The 18,154-nt window shown below is 38.1% G+C and overlaps 1 long non-coding RNA gene across 4 annotated transcripts; it reads left to right on the top strand.

Moving 5' to 3' along the window:
- The first annotated feature begins 68 nt into the window (after positions 1-68).
- Positions 69-14,643, top strand: LOC105487907 (uncharacterized). Of its 4 annotated transcripts, none has more exons than XR_011621446.1 (6): positions 69-207; positions 1,573-1,713; positions 3,060-3,104; positions 7,822-8,009; positions 8,597-8,759; positions 13,665-14,643. It is a non-coding gene; the product is annotated as an uncharacterized lncRNA (long non-coding RNA). The 4 variants fall into 4 exon arrangements; XR_011621448.1 differs by lacking the exon at positions 13,665-14,643 and adding an exon at positions 4,573-4,629 and having other exon boundaries at positions 8,597-13,655; XR_003019453.2 differs by lacking the exon at positions 8,597-8,759.
- Positions 14,644-18,154: the final 3,511 nt, after the last annotated feature.

Raw genomic sequence — 18,154 nt, forward strand, 5'->3', positions numbered from 1 at the left:
TTGTCCGGACAGAGTCCCAGAGCCATGGGAGCGTAAAGAGACTGCTGCGGATTAAGGAGGCCTTTCGGCTGGCGCAGCAGCCGCACCACAACCAGGCGAAGCTGGTGGTGGCGCTGAATCGCTCCTGCGGCGGGGTAAGCGCTCCCGGCCCGCGCCCGCCCCAGCCCGGAGCTGGCGGGGCCAGGACGCTGGTTCATACACTCCAAGGTGATTTTCACAGTCTTTGTGGAAGAGTTAGAGAATTTTGAACTCTGATATCATTTCACCTATTTACTTCTTTAGAGAATAGCATTGTGTTTAATAATCATAGTATTAGTGTGCGACTCTTTCAGTTAGCAGGTCATTGGTTTTTTAACATAAACCTGCATTTCATTACATAGATTTAAATATGTATGTGTATTTCTGTCCTCTAATGATTGTAACAGAGCACATTTCTTGGTCATTAACAAGATAGGTTCGTGCAAATAAGTGCATCTTTGTCACAAACCAAGTATTTTTCTGGAGTTTATATATATGTGTGTGTGTGTATATATATGAGACAAAAAATATATAAAGGAGAATATATATATTCTTATATATTTATAATATATACTTTATTTTTTGGTTTGACATATATATGTCATATATATGGTTTTTTTTGTAATTCTACCTTAAAGAAACAGGGAAACAAATGTTAGATACCGAAGCTTGAATTTCAACTCTGAAACTTAATGCGACTTTATCAGCATTTCTCTTCCTCAAGCTACTTACTTCTTGTAGGATTACACAGTCAAATTTTTAAAAAATTTTGATTCTCCCACTGGATTTTTTTTTTTTTTTTGAGACGGAGTCTCACTCTCGCCCAGGCTGGAGTGTAGTGGCACAACCTCGGCTCACTGCAACCTCCGCCTCCCAGTTCAAGCGATGCTCCTGCCTCAGCCTCCCGAGTGGCTGGAATTACAGGTGCCCGCCACCACGCCCGGCTGATTTTCGTATTTTTAGTAGAGACGAGGTTTCACCATGTTGGCCAGGCTGGTCTCGAACTCCTGACCTCAGGTGATCCATCCGCCTGGGCCTCCCAAAGTGCTGGGATTACAGGGGTGAGCCACCACACCCAGCCTCTCCCACTGGATTTTTAAAGCTTTTAATCAAAAGATTAGCAAATATTTATTTTACATGGCTCAAACTACATGAAAAGAAATGCAGTGAGAAACACTTCCTAGTCTCTGTACAGTACCATTTCTAATAGTCTTCAACGGGTAATCATTTTAAATTAGTTTCTTATTTATCCTTCCGGTCTTCATGCAGAGATACAAGCAGATGAGAATATACAGTCTCATTTCGCTGGGTCTGTCCTTCAATATTTTCTGCACTGTTCATGTTCCCCCCCCCCCCCCCGTTTTACTGTATATTCTGGATATTCCTCCTTATCAGTATTCAATTAAACTTATTTTTTCTGTCACATACTCCATTTTGTAGATATACTCCAGTTTATACAGTAAATCACACATAGGTGGACACTTGACGTTGTTTCCAGTCTTTAGATATTAGAAACAATTGTTCAGTGAATACATGTCATTTCTACATTTGCAGGGGTAACTGTCAGATTCTGAAAAGAATTAAAGAGTTGCTGGATCCAAGAGGAAATGTGTTTGCAAATATGATAGATATTTACAATTGCCCTTCATGGAGTGATCCGTTCTACACTCCTATCGGCAGAGAAGAGCATGAGAGGTATTGCTTTTTTTGTGGGGGGGGTGGGGGTGTGGGATTGGAAAGAACAGGAATATAATTGGGATTTTTTGATAGATAAGTAAAATCCTGAAAAGTTTGGGAATATGAGTTAGAATGATAAAATGTTTAACAAAAACAAATCGTTGTGTGATAGCTTAATTTTAAAAAGCAGTGTTGAATTGGGACCATTGGGTGTTGGGTTTTTTCTTTTTTTGTTGTTGTTCCTGAACTGTACCTGTAGCACATTTCTCCAGATAGATTCAAGGATGTGTAGAAAAATCAAAATCTCTTGTGATCAAAATCTGTGCCACCTTGCTCCATGACAGAAGCAATTCGAAAACAAGAGACTTGGGTAAATATTACCCAGGTTTATTTTTCTCAGTTTTTTCTACTGGATGGATAATTAATAATTATTAAAGAGTAGAGATAAGAGATTTTAGCCCGGCACGGTAGCTCACGCCTGTAATCCTAGCACTTTGAGAGGCTGAAGCGGGCAGATCATGAGATCAGGAGATCCTGACCAACATGGTGAAACCCTGTCTCTACTAAAAATACAAAAATTAGCTGGATGTGGTGCCAGCTACTCAGGAGGCTGAAGCAGGAGAATCGCTTGAACCCAGGAGGCAGAGGTTGCAGTGAGCCGAAATCACGCCACTGCACTCCAGCCTGGTGAGAGTGAAATTGTTAAGATTCTTGAGAGTTATGATAGTGTTAGGGACAGAGACTTTTATCAGTGTAATTTGTGAAGGGTTTGTTTTTTATTTCTGCTGGCCAGTAAAACAGTTTTTTAAGAGGCATTTGTTCATTGTATCAATTAAGCTATGATGATCTGCAAATACGAACCAACAGCAGAGTGAGAAACAGAATTTGCAGCAGTTTGTTATGTCATTTCACCAAACAGAAGGAAGATAAAGAGAAAAATGAAGACAGTGACATTTCAAACAAAAGGACCTTATACATATTTTTCTGTAGGCTAAAATAAGATTATAATTAAAAGCTGATTTGTTAGGTAATAGTAGCTTACATTTAAAATAAAATTATAAGAAACCAATTTTAGGTAAATAAATTAATGCCCTACCTAGGAAGGAATGCAAAAGATCATTTTTTTTGGTCAAAAAGTTGTTGCATTCTTGTTATTTAGCAAATATTTCAGACAAGGACTATTTTGAGACTATATAAATGTGTATTTAGTATACCTATGCATGAAAGTAGCATTGTAGCTTTTCTTAGTTTGCATGAATTGTAGCCCCTTTTGAGTTATTAAAGTCTTCATTCTGAACTTGGGGAAAATCAAGCAGTTGTTATAATGCCACTTGGGAATAAGTTTTCGTTTGTTTTTGTTTCAGTACTGTGGTAAACAGCAATGAAGTTTTTGATGTGCCAAATTCTGAGTAAGTTATTGGGAAATAAGCCAGAAAATGCCCAGATTGATAATGTTTTGTGTAAAAAATTAATGAAGCCATTCTTATTTGATTGAAAGATAAAATTGCAAATGAGAGAATCCAGGCAATCCTGCCTCTTTTGAGACTTAAGACCTATGAATAATGACTTGTCCCATAAGTTAAAAAGTATGTGCAACTCCATAGTTTTTTGTTTGATTTTTAAATTCACAGTAGTTGAATTATTCCTACTAAATATGTCATTTATGAGAAAAGAAAGTATGTATGAAACACACCCACCTACCCATTTAGTGATACATCATTCCAATAGCAATTCCCTGACACCAGCTGGATGTCCTGCAATGCAATTCAATTTTGATACTAATTGCCTGAAGTTAGCACAGATGCCACAGGTTAAGTGCTCAGTCCCACAAGACTGCCTCCATTTCACATGCCCGGCCACAAGTCTCAGGTATTCCCAACCTACTTGGACTTCTTCCAGGCTGACCCCATATTTGGGCATACCCATGACCTACCCCCCAGGTTTGATAATTTGCTAGAATGACTCACAGAACTTAGGAAAGCGCTATTTTACTACTACAGTTTTTGTGTAAAGGATACAACTCGAGAACAGCCAAATGGAAGAGACACATCGGGGAAGGTATGGGGGACAGAGGATGCAAAACTTTCATGTCCTCTTTGTGTGTGCCACCCTCCCAGCACATTAATGTGTTTGGAAGCCCCTTAAGCCAGATGGTTTCAAAGTTTTTTTATGGGGTTTCATTGATCAGACATGATTCATTAATCATTAATCACTAGTCACTTATTTGAACTCAATTTCCAGTTCTTCTCTCCTTGTCAGAGATAGTGAGATGGGCTAAAAGTTTCAGTCCTATAAATACCTAGTTGGTTTTTCTGGTAACCAACCTCCATCCTGAAGATACCTAGGGTCCCTCTCTATCTCCCAACCCTTATGAGTCATCTCATTAACATAAACTCAGGTATAACTGAAAGGGATACATTATGAAGTATAAAAGACACCTCCTATCAGGAAATTGTAAGGGTTTTAGGAGCTTTCTTCCAGGAACCAAGGACAAAGAATAAATATATTTTTTTATTATACCACAGAAGAGTAATAAGATGAACATATATACCCAGCATCCAAATTAAGAAACATAAAGGTATCTTTTAAGCCTCTTGTGTTCCTTTGTGAATATATTTCCCCTCCTTCCCAGGGGAAACCATCATCTTGAATTTCATGTTATCTATTATCTTGCTTGTCTTCAGAGTTTATTATAGTTTTAAGGCTGTCTAGCGGTATATCCGAAATAAGCCTCTTTTTGACCTTAATATAAATGGAGTTGTATTGCATGTATGCTTTCCATGGTTTATTTTGTTAATAAATATAGAACATATCATTTGTTAGATAATTATATTGGGCTGTTAGTGACTACTTTTTTTGTCTTTTTGTTTTCTTAAGATTTTGTTCTTAGCTTCGAGAATTTCATTTCCTTAACATGGACTAGTGATATATTAGGTAATGTGTACTTAATAGAATTGAAAATCATACTTTAATATACACAAAGGTAAAGAATTGTATAATGAACCCAACAACCCAACACCTAGCTCCAACCATTATCAAGTCCCCCCCTTCCCCCTACCGTAATACTCATTCACATATACACGCACTCTACCCTTCTGTCAGCCAGAACTATTTTGAAGGAAATATATGACGCTGTAACATTTTTATCTAATATCTAATATTGAGTGTTAGGATTTTTATAATTATTGCCAAAAAATGTTTTTAAACTTGTTTCTTTGAATTAGAAGCTAAACTATGTCCACATAGTTCATTTTATTGATATATCTTTGTCTCTCTTAATATATAACAGAGTCCCCCTTTTTTGTGTTGACATTTATTTGTTGTAGAGGTTAGGTCATTTGTCTGATTGAATTTCCCATATTCAGGATCTGGCTGTTTCCATCCTCATACAATCATTCAACCTGTTCTCTCATGTTTATTTTCTGTAAACTAATAGTAAAATTTAGATGCTTGATTAGGTTCAGGTTTGACTACTTGGGCGCAAGGGCAAAAATACTACTTATGTGGTAGTTTATAAACATCCTATTGCATCATACCAGGAGGTTAAAGGCTTCAATAATATTTTCGAAACAGTGTCCTAATATATATGGATTAAGGATTATAGAGCAATAATGCATAATTTCCATAAGCCATGTTCTGCTATAGTCATATCTCCTCTAACCTCCTTTCTGGTTTTAGATGGAGAAACTAAGTATTTGCCAAAGGTCAGACAGCTAATTTAATAGTAAAAGTAGGGCTCTTTTTCACCTTTTGCCCCTTTTAAAATTTTGTCTCATAAACCTTTGATATCTGTGGATCAGAAAGAATTCTGTTTGATGTAGTCAGAATAGCATTTCTGCCTATTCAACTAGAACAGGAGTTTTGGCCGGGTGTGGTGGCTCACGCCTGTAATCCCAGCACTTTGGGAGGCTGAGGCAGGCGGATCATCTGAGGTCAGAAGTTTGAGACTAGCTTGGTTAACATGGTGAAACCCCATTTCTACTAAAAATACAAAAAATTATCGGGGCGTGGTGGTGGGCGCCGGTAATCCCAGCTACTTGGTAGCCTGAGGCAGGAGAATTGCTCAAACCTGGGAGGCAGAGGTTGCAGTGAGCCGAGATGGCGCCATTGCACTCCAGCTTGGGCAGCAACAGCAAAACTCCGCCTCAAAAAGAAACAAACAAACAAACAAAAAACAGAATAGGAGTTTTGTGACTGAGAAGTTAAGACATAGTGAAGGTTCATCTCCTTGAGTGGTTCTGTTTTTGCACTGCCTGTGTGGTAGCTGAAACTTAAGTTTGAAAGCAATAGTTAGAGAGGTTAGATAGGATCTAAGCCTGAAGCCTGGTAAATCCAGGATAGGAACAATGCAAGAAAATCTTTATAGACTATAATAGTAGTTGGTCATTTAGTTCTAAATAATTTTTATTTGTGGTACTTATTCACCTCATTTTTATATACTAGTATGCTTTGCTTCCCGTGTTAATTTCTACTTGTCTTATAAATGTTAAGTGTAAATTAATCTTAATTTGAAGAAAATGAATTATGGAACAAAATATAGGAAGTGAAAACTAGAGGGAGGTAGCTTTCCTCTATAAGTTATGTGACTTAACATAAAAAATCAATGATGTGGAAAAGTCTTCTACAAGCCTGGTTACACATCACAGAAATACCTTATGGTTGCTTAATCTGTTTGATGCATAAAGTGTTTTGTAGTGGCAGACGCACTGCTTTTTTTTCTTGTGATTCCTAGTGAACTGATGGGAATTTATGCAAACAATGATTGTAGGTATATGACAAATTAATTTATCATTAAAAGCCATAACTGGGCGGGCATAGTGGCTCATGCCTGTAATCCCAGCACTTTGGGAGGCCAAGGTGACCGATCATGAGGTCAGGAGATTGAGACCATCCTGGCTAACATGGTGAAACCCCGTCTCTACTAAAAATACAAAAAATTAGCTGAGCGTAGGGGCACGTGCCTGTAGTCCCAGCTACTCCAGAGGCTAAGGCAGGAGAATAGTGTGAAGTGGGAGGTGGAGCTTGCAGTGAGCCAACATCACACCACTGCACTCCAGCCTGGGCAACAGAGCGAGACTCTGTCTCAAAAAAACAAAAAAAATATAACATTGATAATCTTCTAAGATGAAAGAAATGAGTTGATAAGGAGAAAAGGTTTTAAGATTAAAATGGGCCGGGCGCGGTGGCTCAAGCCTGTGATCCCAGCACTTTGGGAGGCTGAGACGGGTGGATCACGAGGTCAGGAGATCGAGACCATCCTGGCTAACAGGGTGAAACCCCGTCTCTACTAAGAAATACAAAAAACTAGCCGGGCGAGGTGGCGGGTGCCTGTAGTCCCAGCTACTCGGGAGGCTGAGGCCGGAGAATGGCGTGAACCCGGGAGGCGGAGCTTGCAGTGAGCTGAGATCCGGCCACTGCACTCCAGCCTGGGCTACAGAGCGAGACTCCATCTCAAAAAAAAAAAAAAAAAAAAAAAAAGATTAAAGTGAAAGTTTCATGAATAACTTTATTTTGTAAGGAAAAAAGTTATGATTACATATAATTTCACTAATTTTTAAATGTAAAATGGAGAAATAATCCCAGATAAATAACAATATAATAAAAATTGGGGAACATTTTATTTAATGTGATGAGTGTGCTATGTATTCATAAGTTTATTTCAGTTTGGGATCTCAAGTGCAGTTCTCACATACCTGGTGCAGTGTTAAATCTGTTTCTTTGTTACTACATTCTACTTAGCAATGAACAATCCTGTTTCCTCCAAAAGAATGATACATCATTATGACATAGGGCTAGAAAGTTTTAAAAAAATATATACATTTGATGTTTCATAATCATTCTTTAATATTTACAAAGAAGTAAGCTATAATATTTCCTATTCTTCAGGCACCAAGTATAAATCAGTTTTTGATTCAGAGTGGTGGAAAACAAATCTATCCAGTTTTTTTCTTGAATGCATTAATTTTTGTTCGGGCATGTAATGGTTAAAAGTTTGAGACAGGCCAGAAACAATAAAAAATGGACAAAATATATAAAACAATGTTTTCTAAGATATTGGATATCAGGCAATGAAGGACAGTGAAGCTTGATCAACAGAAAACAAAGTGAGTCCTATGTTTGCCTCAGTTTAGTGCCTTGGGAGAATTTCTAAGCCATAGTACAAGGAGAGAGGAACATATCAGCCTGGTGGAATCCCTCTGTTGATAGAGCCCAGAGCCTGGTGAGACCAATGCAGCCAGAGTTTGCTAGAAGGGAGAAAGCTGCATAGAAAGAGAATTCTCGTGGTCTGGAATGAATCGCTCCTGATTCTTCAGGTAAGTATTGACCACTGCATGTAAGGAAATGACCTGAGGCCAAGGAAAGGATCATCCAAAAATATTACAGTACAGTCTTGGATCACATAAAGACATTTTGTTCAATGATGGACTGCATAAGATTATAATGGGGCTGGAAAATTCCTACCACCTACCTAGTGATGTCATAGATCTCAATCATGATGTCTTATGTGTCTGTGGTGATGCTGGTCTACTGTCTTGCTGATAATATTCTTATCTTTTTTTTTTTTTTTTTTTTTAGGTGAGGTCTCACTCTGTTGCCCAGGGTGCAGTACAGTAGTGCATTCTTGGCTCACTGCAGCCTCAACCTTCTGGGCTCTGGTGATCCCCCACCTCAGCCTCCCAAGTAGCTGGGACTACAGGCACGTGCCACCATGCCCGGCTAATTTTTTGTATTTTTTGTAGAGACGGGATTTTGCCATGTTGTCCAGGCTGGTTTCAAACTTGTGGGCTCAAGTGATCTGGCTACCTTGGCCTCCCAAAGTGCTGGGGTTACAGGTGTGAGCCATTGCACCTGCCCTATTGTTATTTTAGAGTATACTTTTTCTACTTATATATTTTTTCAGAAGTTTACCGTAAAACAACTTCAGGCAGATCCTTCAAAGTATTACAGATGAAGGCATTGTTGTCATAGATGACAGCTTTGTGCATGTTACTGCCCTTGAAGACCTTCCCATGGGACAAAATCTGGAAGTAGAAGACAGTGATATTGTTGAATTGTGACCCTGTGTAAGTCTAGGCTAATGTGTATGTATTTGTGTCTCGTAAAAATAAAGTTTTAAATACAGTTTATAAAATAAGGATATAAAAAATATTTTTATACAGCTGTACAACATGTATTTTAAGCTAAATGTTATTACAAGAGAGTCAAAAAGTTAATTTAAAAAAAATTTTTTAAGTTTATAAAATAAAAATTTACTATTGAAGAAAAACATTTTAAAAATAAATTTAATGTGTTTAAGCCTAAGTGTGCAGTGTTTATAAAGTCTACAGTAGTGTTATAATAATGTCCTAGGCCTTCATATTCACTCATCACTCACTGACTTACCCGGAACAACTTCTAGTCCTGCAAGCTCCATTCATCGTAAGTGCCCTTTACGGGTATACCATTTTATCTTTCATACTGTATTTTTACTATACCTTTTGTATGTTTAGATGCAAAAATACCATGTGTGACAAATTCAGTATGGTAACTGAATGCTGTACAGGTTTGTAGCCTAGAAGCTATAGGCAGTGCCATATAGCCTAGGTGTGTAGTAGGCTGTGCCATCCAGGTTTGTGTAAGTACTCTATCATGGTTACATAATGATGAAATTACCTAAAGGTGCATTCCTCAGAACATATCTCTTGTCATTAAGCAACACATGACTATAATTGTGTTGTGTTCAGAGACAGCTGGGAATATTGGCTGTTTCCACAAGACAGACTGGAAAGCCTCATTCATGGAGCATTGGGTAGAGTACATACAATGGGTCTTGCCTCAGTTGTGGGAAACAGCCCTAGCCTGAACACTGTCCCTGTTCTGCCTAACAAGCGTTTAAAGCAAGGCCTGAAAGCATCAAACTATTTCTAAGGAGCTTAACTGAATTCTAGAACAAACCTCAAGATTTATAGGGATACAAAAACATCCAGCACCTAGAAAGGTAAAATCCACAGTGTCATCTCCAAACTAACAAGGATGCAAATAAGCAGTAAAATAGGACCCATAATGAGACAAAAAGTGACATGTTAGAATTCAGACAGTATTCCATATTTTCAAAAAGTTAGGTAGGGGCCTGGAAGATAGATGCCAATCCAACTTCTAGAGATGAAAACTGCAATGTGTGAAATGTAAAACATATTGTGTGGGATTAATGGCAGATTGCACATTGTGGAAGAAAAGATTCATGAGTTTGAAGAAGACATAGCAATAGAAACAAATCAAAGTCACACCAAAAAAAATAGTCTATCAGTGAGCTGTACACAAGTTTAAGCACCCTAGTGTGTAATGGGAGTAGGGGAAGGGAGCATACAAAGTATTTGAAGAAATGATAGCTTAAAAGTTTGATAGAAACCATAAACCCACAGATTCAAGAAGATATGAACTCCAAGCACAAGAAGCATAAAAAACCCATACTACCCAGGCGTGGTGGCTCATGCTTGTAATTCCAACACTTTGAGAGGCTGAGGCAGGAGGATTGCTTTGAGGCTGGGTGTTTGAGACTAGCCTGGGCAACGTGGAGAGACCCTGTCTCTTACACAAAAACCCAAACCAGAGTACACCATAATCAAATTGTTTAATACCAATGATAAAGATAAAATCTTAAATGGACTAGTGGCAAAAAGGTACTGTTTTCAAGTGACTTGGAAATAGTTACAAAGGTGAGAAGTTAGATTTCTTAAAGGGAACAATTTGAGAAGCCAGTAGAGCAACATATTTCAAGTACAGAACAGAGAAAAACCCTGTCAACCTAAAATTATGTGCCCAGGCCAGGTGCGGTGACTCACACCTGTAATCCCAGCACTTTGGAAGGCTGAGGCTGGCAAATCACTTGAGGTCAGGAGTTTGAGACCAGCCTGGCCAACAGGGACAAGCCCCATCTCTACTAAAAATGCAAAAAGTAGCTGGGTGTGGTGGTGGGCACCTGTAATCCCAGCTACTCAGGAGGCTGAGGCAGGAGAATCACTTGAACCCAGAAGGCAGAGGTTATAGTGAGCTGAGATCACGCCACTGCATTCCAGCCTGGGCGACAGAGGGAGACTTGGTCTCAAAAAAAAAAAAAAAAAGTCTATGCCCAGAGAAAATATCTTTGAAATAAAAAAGCAGCATACTTTTTCAGACAAGAGCTGAAAGGATTCATCAGTAGATGTGTAGTACAAGAAATGTTAAAGGAAGTTAAGTAAGGCAGGTAGAAATACACTAGGGACCAGCAACCCATGGTCTGCAAGCTGCTATTTGACTGCCTGCAGGCTAAGAAAGTTTTTTTTTTTTTCCTCCTTTTTTCAAGGGTTATAAAAGAAAACCAAAAATGACTCCTGATGTTGCCCACTGTTTCTTTTGTGGGGGGAGGGGGAAAAGGGGCAGGGGACATACAACTGCCTTCAGTTGAGAACCACTGGCTATATATGCATCCCAGTTAAAAGCTAGAGGTTGTTGCATTGGATAAAACAAGATCCAATTTTATGCCTCTTATAAGGCACACACTTTAAACGTAAAGACCCAAATAGGTTAAAAGGTTGAAAAAAGATACCGTGGTAACACCAATTAAAGCTGGAATGTCTGTATTATTAGACAAAGCAGATTCTAGAGCAAAGAATATTGCCAAGGATGAAGAATGCAAAACGTAGCAACCACTGGAAAATACTTTGACAGTTTCTTGTAAAGTTAAAACATGCATCTATCATATATATGATCTAGCCATTCTACCTGTAGGTATTTACCCAAGAGAAAATGAAATATTTGTTCATGCAAAGACAAATGTCCATTGTAGCTCTATTTGTAATGACCAAAATTTAGAAACAACCAAAGTGCCTATCAAGTGAATAAACTGGAATACAATGGAACACATGAGAATACTACTCAGCAATGAAAAGGAATGAACTGTTGATACGCATGTGCAATTCATTTCAAGTATACCTCCATAAAGCTTGTATAAGCTTGAGTCAGGAAGTGAGATATAACAATACAGTAGCTCTGATTTTATTTTATTTCAAAATTTCTATTATAATGTCCTTTTCTATATGTTGCAAAATTTTGGGAGCATGTAGTACCTAGGGTGATTACTGCCTTTAACAATAATGTCTTTTGGAACCCTTGGATAAGTTGGAATGTTGAAATCCCTGTAATTATAAATATAGTTCATAAAAAATGCTGAAAATATCAGTAAAATATGTGGTATTATTAGGTATTGTCTTTGAAAATGTTTGCCAAATAGTAATTGCTTTTCAATAAGAAAATAAGTACTGACCAAGGAGTATTGAGTATTTAATAAAAATAACTTTTCATAATGTAAAATCAGCAGACTGTCTTTGGATGCCAGAGTTTTGTTGCATTTTCTGTGGGCTGATGATCATTGATGCCAGGTATTGGGTAAAAGGAGAGTATTTATTACCATTCTTTCTACTTTTATGTTTGAAATTTTTTATCATAAAGCTTTTTTTTTTTTTTTTTTTTTTTGAGATAAGGTCTCTGTTGCCCAGGCTGGAATGCAGTAGCACAACATTTAAAAAAATTTATATTATCTAGCAATAGATATTCTATTCCTGAAAATACATTTCTGTTGTCTGATATATAATGACATTCTGTTAACAAAACACTGCATATATGATGGTGGTCCCATGAAGTAATACTGTATTTGTACTGTACCTTTCCTAGTTTTGAATACATTTAGATACAGAAATACTTAACCATCGTGTTACAATTGCCTACAGTAAAGTGACATGCTGTACTGGTTTGTAGCCCAGGAGCAAGAGGCTATATTGATAGCCAAAGTATGTAGTAGGCTATACCATCTGGGTTTGTGTAAGTATGCTCAGATGTTTGGGCAGTGACAATCGCCTAATGACACATTTCTCAAAATGTATCCTGTTGTTAAGTAACAAATACTTAACTGTATATCTAATTCAGTTGTGTCTGAGGTTATATTTAAACAACATGGTGTATCCTGTACTAACGGATCTTCCTACATTTCTCTACAAGTGTTATGCAGCTTATTTTCAACGAGGTGGATTATGAAGTCTGTACAGACTTATAGTAAATATTGCTTCCAAATGTTCTGCAGTGGTAAAAACTAAATAAGCTACTGTGTTGTCACTCTGGATAGTTTTTAATTAATTAGCTGAGGTTTAAAGTTGTACATATCATATCCAGACATATTAGAAGAAAATACATGAGTTGTTTTCTGTCTCACAATATGCTTTAATGATGATAATAAGGCTTTATCACTAACAATAGTGCAATAACTAAGAAATTAGTCTGGGAACTTGAATGTATTTTTTTCCTTTGTCAATAAGTTCAGCTTCTTGTGTCCAAATAGCTTTTTTAATTTTGAAGATTTTATGCCTTTATTTCAAGAATACCATTGACACATTTGATAAATGCACATATTAAATTAACTTCATTATAATCTTTTATACTTTCTTTTTTCTTTTTAGAATGTGATTTGTATGATGTTGGCTGTTGTTTGAAATAAACAAAAGAACAATACAAAAACCAAGTACAAAAAAAATTTAAAAATGTGATTTGAATAAAGTCAAAATTTGCTGTTTAAAAACTCAACACCTTTCTCTGTTTTGTCACTTATTTTACATCCCAGATCCAGCAGTTGAACTTGAGTGGTTTTTACTTCATCATTCTTGATTATCTTTATTTTTAAAAATGTGGTTCAAGTGTAATTTGTAGTTGGATTAAAATGTTACAAGTTATAAATTCGAAAATACCATACTAGATAATGTGTTTTGACAAATGAACTGACCATTTACAACTGATACTTTTTTTTGTCTTTATACTTCTGTTAGTAGCAGATGAAATCCTTCACACATGAAGTCACAAATAATTGAATTTTATTAACCAAAATTTTAATTGTTACAATCATTGGCTTTTCAATTAAGTTGATAGTTAAATTGACTATCTGTTTTTGTTTGTTTGTTTTTTAGCGATGGAGTTTTGCTCTTGTTGCCCACGCTGGAGTGCAATGGCATGATCTCGACTTACCGCAACCTCCAGCTCCCGAGTTCAAGTGATTCTCCTGCTACAACCTCCCGAGTAGCTGAGATTACAGGCGCCCGCCACCACGCCTGGCTAATTTTGTATTTTTAGTAGAGATGGGGTTTCTCCATGTTGGTCAGGCTAGTCTCGAACTCTCGACCTCAGGCGATCTGCCCACCTTGGCCTCCCAAAGTGCTGGGATTATAGGTGTGATAAATTGACCATCTTATACCAGGAAATCAAATGAGAAGACATCAGTAAAAATATTCTGGCCAACTCATGTTTTATTTATCATATCCTCTTCATTAATTGCTTCTCATAATGCCACAGTTTGTCATGGTATTTGTGGCAGCAGGCAAAGTCCTTGCTTAGACTTTGATTAAATTGCTGTGGCATTTTTCTATTAAAAAGATATCGTGGTTTCAATCTATAATTTGCCTGTGATCTGCGGGTTAAAAAAAAGAGCACTATACTATTCCATTTGATTCAGTGTTTTCAGATAATACATCATTTTGCTTAGTCTCATTTGGATGAAATGAATATTTCCAGATCTACATGTCAAATAAGAGGATACTACAACTTAGTATGTAACTCCTAAAAAATAGAAATTATTTCATATGAGTTAAACTTCAATTTTAACAGATGTTGAGTGCCTATATCATATGCCAAGCATTGGACTAGGTACTTGTACATGTTTTCTCATGGACTGCCATCAAGGTTAAAGAGGTTGCCCATGATCATGTGACTGTTTAGTGAAAGAGCCAAGAACCTAAGTACTATGACATGTATTCAGGTGCCCTTTGCACTGTCCCATGTTTCAAATCATTAAAGGGGGGATGCGATTTTCAAGATTATTTAATAGCTGCAATTTGTAATGGGTACAAATATGGTTTATAATGTTAACATTAAACTAGAAACTATGCAACATTTAGTAATTTTTAAATTATGATTATTTTGATTGATAATTTATAATTGTATACATTTATAAGATACAATGTGATGTTTTGATATATGTCTACAATGTGGAATGATTACATCAAGCTAATTAACACATCTAGCACTTCATTTGCCTATCTTTTTTTTTTATGGTGGGACATTTGAAATTTACTCTTGGTTTAGTTTGTTGAGACAGGTGGCAGCTCTGTCACCCAGGCTGGAGTGCATTGTTAGGATCACAGCTCACTGTCACCTTGACCTCCCAGGCTCAAGCCTCAGCCTCCCAAGTAGCTGGAATCACAAGCACACACCACCATACCTGGCTAGTTTTTTTGATGTTTAGTAGAGACAAGGTCTCACTACGTTTCCCTGGCTTCTCTAAATATTCATTATTATTGACTGTAGTCACCCTGCTGTCCAATAGATCTCAGAACCTATTCCCCTTGTCTACCGGATACTTCACATCCTTTGATCAACAACTCATTCCCACTCCTACAGCCTCTGGTAACCATCATCCTCTCTTTACTTCTAGGAGTTTAACTTTTTCAGATTCCACAAATGTGAGATCATGTGGTATGTGTCTTTCTGTGCCTCGTTTATACTAATTTCTTTTTAAATGAAGTTTATTTAATACCATTGAATGAAAACACTACCAGTATTTCAAACCATAATCTAGTCAGCAATTGGATGGGTACTACATTAATACTACATTCCCTAAAAGTCTTCAGTTTCACCAAAACCAACACAGCACAAAGCAACAAAAGCTCATATTTATATTTTATTTTGTTTTTAGAGGCAGGGTCTTGCTCTGTCTCCCTGGCTGGAGTGCAGCGGCGCCATCATGGCTCATTGCAGGCTGGACCATCCTGGGCTCAAGCAATCTTCCCACCTCAGCCTCCTGAGTAGCTGGGACTACAGGGATGCACCACCATACCTGGCTAATTTTTTAACTTTTTTGTGGAGGTGGAGTCTCCTTATGTTGCCTAGGCTGGTTTTGAACTCCTGGGCTCAAGTGATCCTTCTGCCTTGGCCTCCCAGATGCTTGGAGTATAGGTGTGAACCACCATGCCAAGTCCCAAAATTCATATTTTTAAACTGAAAAGCCAAATCACCCTAAAAGGTTTCTATTACAAGAACAAGATAAGGAAATGGTCATTAAAAAAAAAAAAAGGTGTCAGTAGGAAATTGAGGCAATTCTGTTTGTATGCATTTGGCCTCAAGGAAGTGATTCAGCTTCCTCTTGCATTAGCCCAAGGGTGTGGCTTATGGTCTTGGACAGTTCACTTGTGATCCAGATTCCTTTGGAGGGTGTCAGAACAGGTGCAGGTACACTAGTCATCGGATTCCTACCAACAACCAAATCCATCTCAGTTGAGAACCATGTATTTTACTGGGTTCTTTTTTCCCCTTAAATTGAATAATTTTGGTGTAGTTTTGGACTTGGGCCAGATACTCTCATCCTATGTTTGTGTTTCTTTTCTCAGATAAACTAGTTCTGCTCAACTAGCATAGAATTTTATTTTTTATTACATATTAAAAAACACATTGGGCTCTAGTATGTACAATGCTCTAGGCAAGGCAGTGGAGTTGGGGAGAGGAGTGGGAAAGAGTGAAACAAATATAAGCTTGGTTATATTTGAATATTAGCTGTGGATGCTTTAGCATTCAAACAATTTTAGATACATCTCGCAAGTTTGTAAGGTAGTTCCAAATTAAGTTTTACTGAATTGGTTGGGGTAACTCCTGCAAGGTAGACCATCCTAAGGGTAGAAGAAATGAGCTGTACTAATAATAAGCCGTTGTTGGAGTGAAGGAGGGATTCTGATTATAGTGGTATGGCTGTACCTCAAGTTTGCCTTGACTAAGATCCCTGACACCATATCTGATGCCCAGGGAGGTAAGGGGCTCTAAGTAAATACGGTTGAAAGCTACTTCACATAAACACATGAGTTGAAACAACCCGCCACTGGAACCCCTTTAACAATATGTCACAAGAAAGCCATTCTTTCCTACATTGGCAGCTAAGCTCATAATGGCTACCTGAAAATACAGGGTTCAAGGAAGAATGGGAGAGAGAGAGTGGCTCAGTTTTCATATGGGGTAGCAATGTAGCTGTAGCGGGAGTGAATTTATGACTGAGCACATGAAAAACATTTCTGATAATTCAGAAGCCCTTTGCATTAAGGGTAGGGAGATTTTGCTGAAGTTTAGGTTCTAAACTTCAACCTTAATGAATCATTAAGATTCACATATTAATGATATTGTGACCTCATTTGTACCTGTAGGCTGTTGGGGACTGCAGAAATAAGGGTTAAAGATGAGCAGGCCGGGAATGGTGGCTCATGCCTGTAATCCCAGCACTTTGGGAGGCTGAGGTGGGCAGGTCCCCTGAAGTCAGGAGTTTAAGACTAGCCTGGGCAACATGGTGAAACCCCGCCTCTACTAAAAAATACAAAAATTAGCGGGGTGTGGTGTCAGGCGCCTGTAATCCCAGCTACTTGGGAGGCTGAGGCAGGAGAATTGTTTGAACCCGGGAGGCAGAGGTTGCAGTGAGCTGAGATGGCACCATTGCACTCCAGCCTGGGTGACAAGAGTGAAACTCTATCTCAGAAAAAAAAAAAGATGAGCAAAACTGTGTCCCCACCTTCAAAAAGGGCCCACTTTGGTGGGGGGAAAAATGTTTGTGTCAATAAAATAAAAAGCAGTATATTCAACTTTATAAGTGAGGTACTGTAATAGGTACCTCATCGGACGACACGTAAGAGTGTCTGAGTCCTGTTCAGTAGGAATTAGTGTGCCAATATGTTTTTAACTGAGCGAGAGTCATTAGATTTTTTGTTTTAGAAACATTGCTGGCTAGCTGGTTTGGTGCAAGGATTGAAATGAGAAGCTAAAAGCAGGGAAACTAGTAGTTCAAGCAGAAGGTAAGTAGGGCCCATACTAGGTCTGTATTAGTGTAAGCAGAAAAGGGGTGAATTAGAGATGTTTGAGAGGACTATGTGTCTTATTAAGATACTGAATGATGGAAAAACGAAAGCTTTTAAGATAACTCCAAAATCTCTAGAAGCAGTATTGTGTGTTTACCTAAAAAGATAGAAGCTCTGAAGCCAGACTGCCCAAGTTTGAATCTTGGCTCTGCTATATCTTTTTCTTTTTTTTTTTTTTTTTTTTTTTGAGCCCTTTGTAGCCCAGGCTGGAGTGCAGTGGCCTGATCTCAGCTCACTGCAAGCTCCACCTCCCAGGTTCACGCCATTCTCCTGCCTCAGCCTCCCGAGTAGCTGGGACTACAGGCGCCCGCCACCACGCCCAGCTAATTTTTTGTATTTTTAGTAGAGATGGGGTTTCACCGTGTTAGCCAGGATGGTCTCAATCTCCTGACTTTGTGATCCACCCACCTCGGCCTCCCAAAGTGCTGGGATTACAGGCGTGAGCCACCGCGCCCGGCCTCTGCTATTTCTTAATGGGGTAGTCTTGGGCAAATTATGTACCTTCTTTAAGTTTT

The sequence above is a fragment of the Macaca nemestrina genome, chromosome 3 (genome assembly GCF_043159975.1).
Source record: "Macaca nemestrina isolate mMacNem1 chromosome 3, mMacNem.hap1, whole genome shotgun sequence".
NCBI classification, from domain to species: domain Eukaryota; kingdom Metazoa; phylum Chordata; class Mammalia; order Primates; family Cercopithecidae; genus Macaca; species Macaca nemestrina.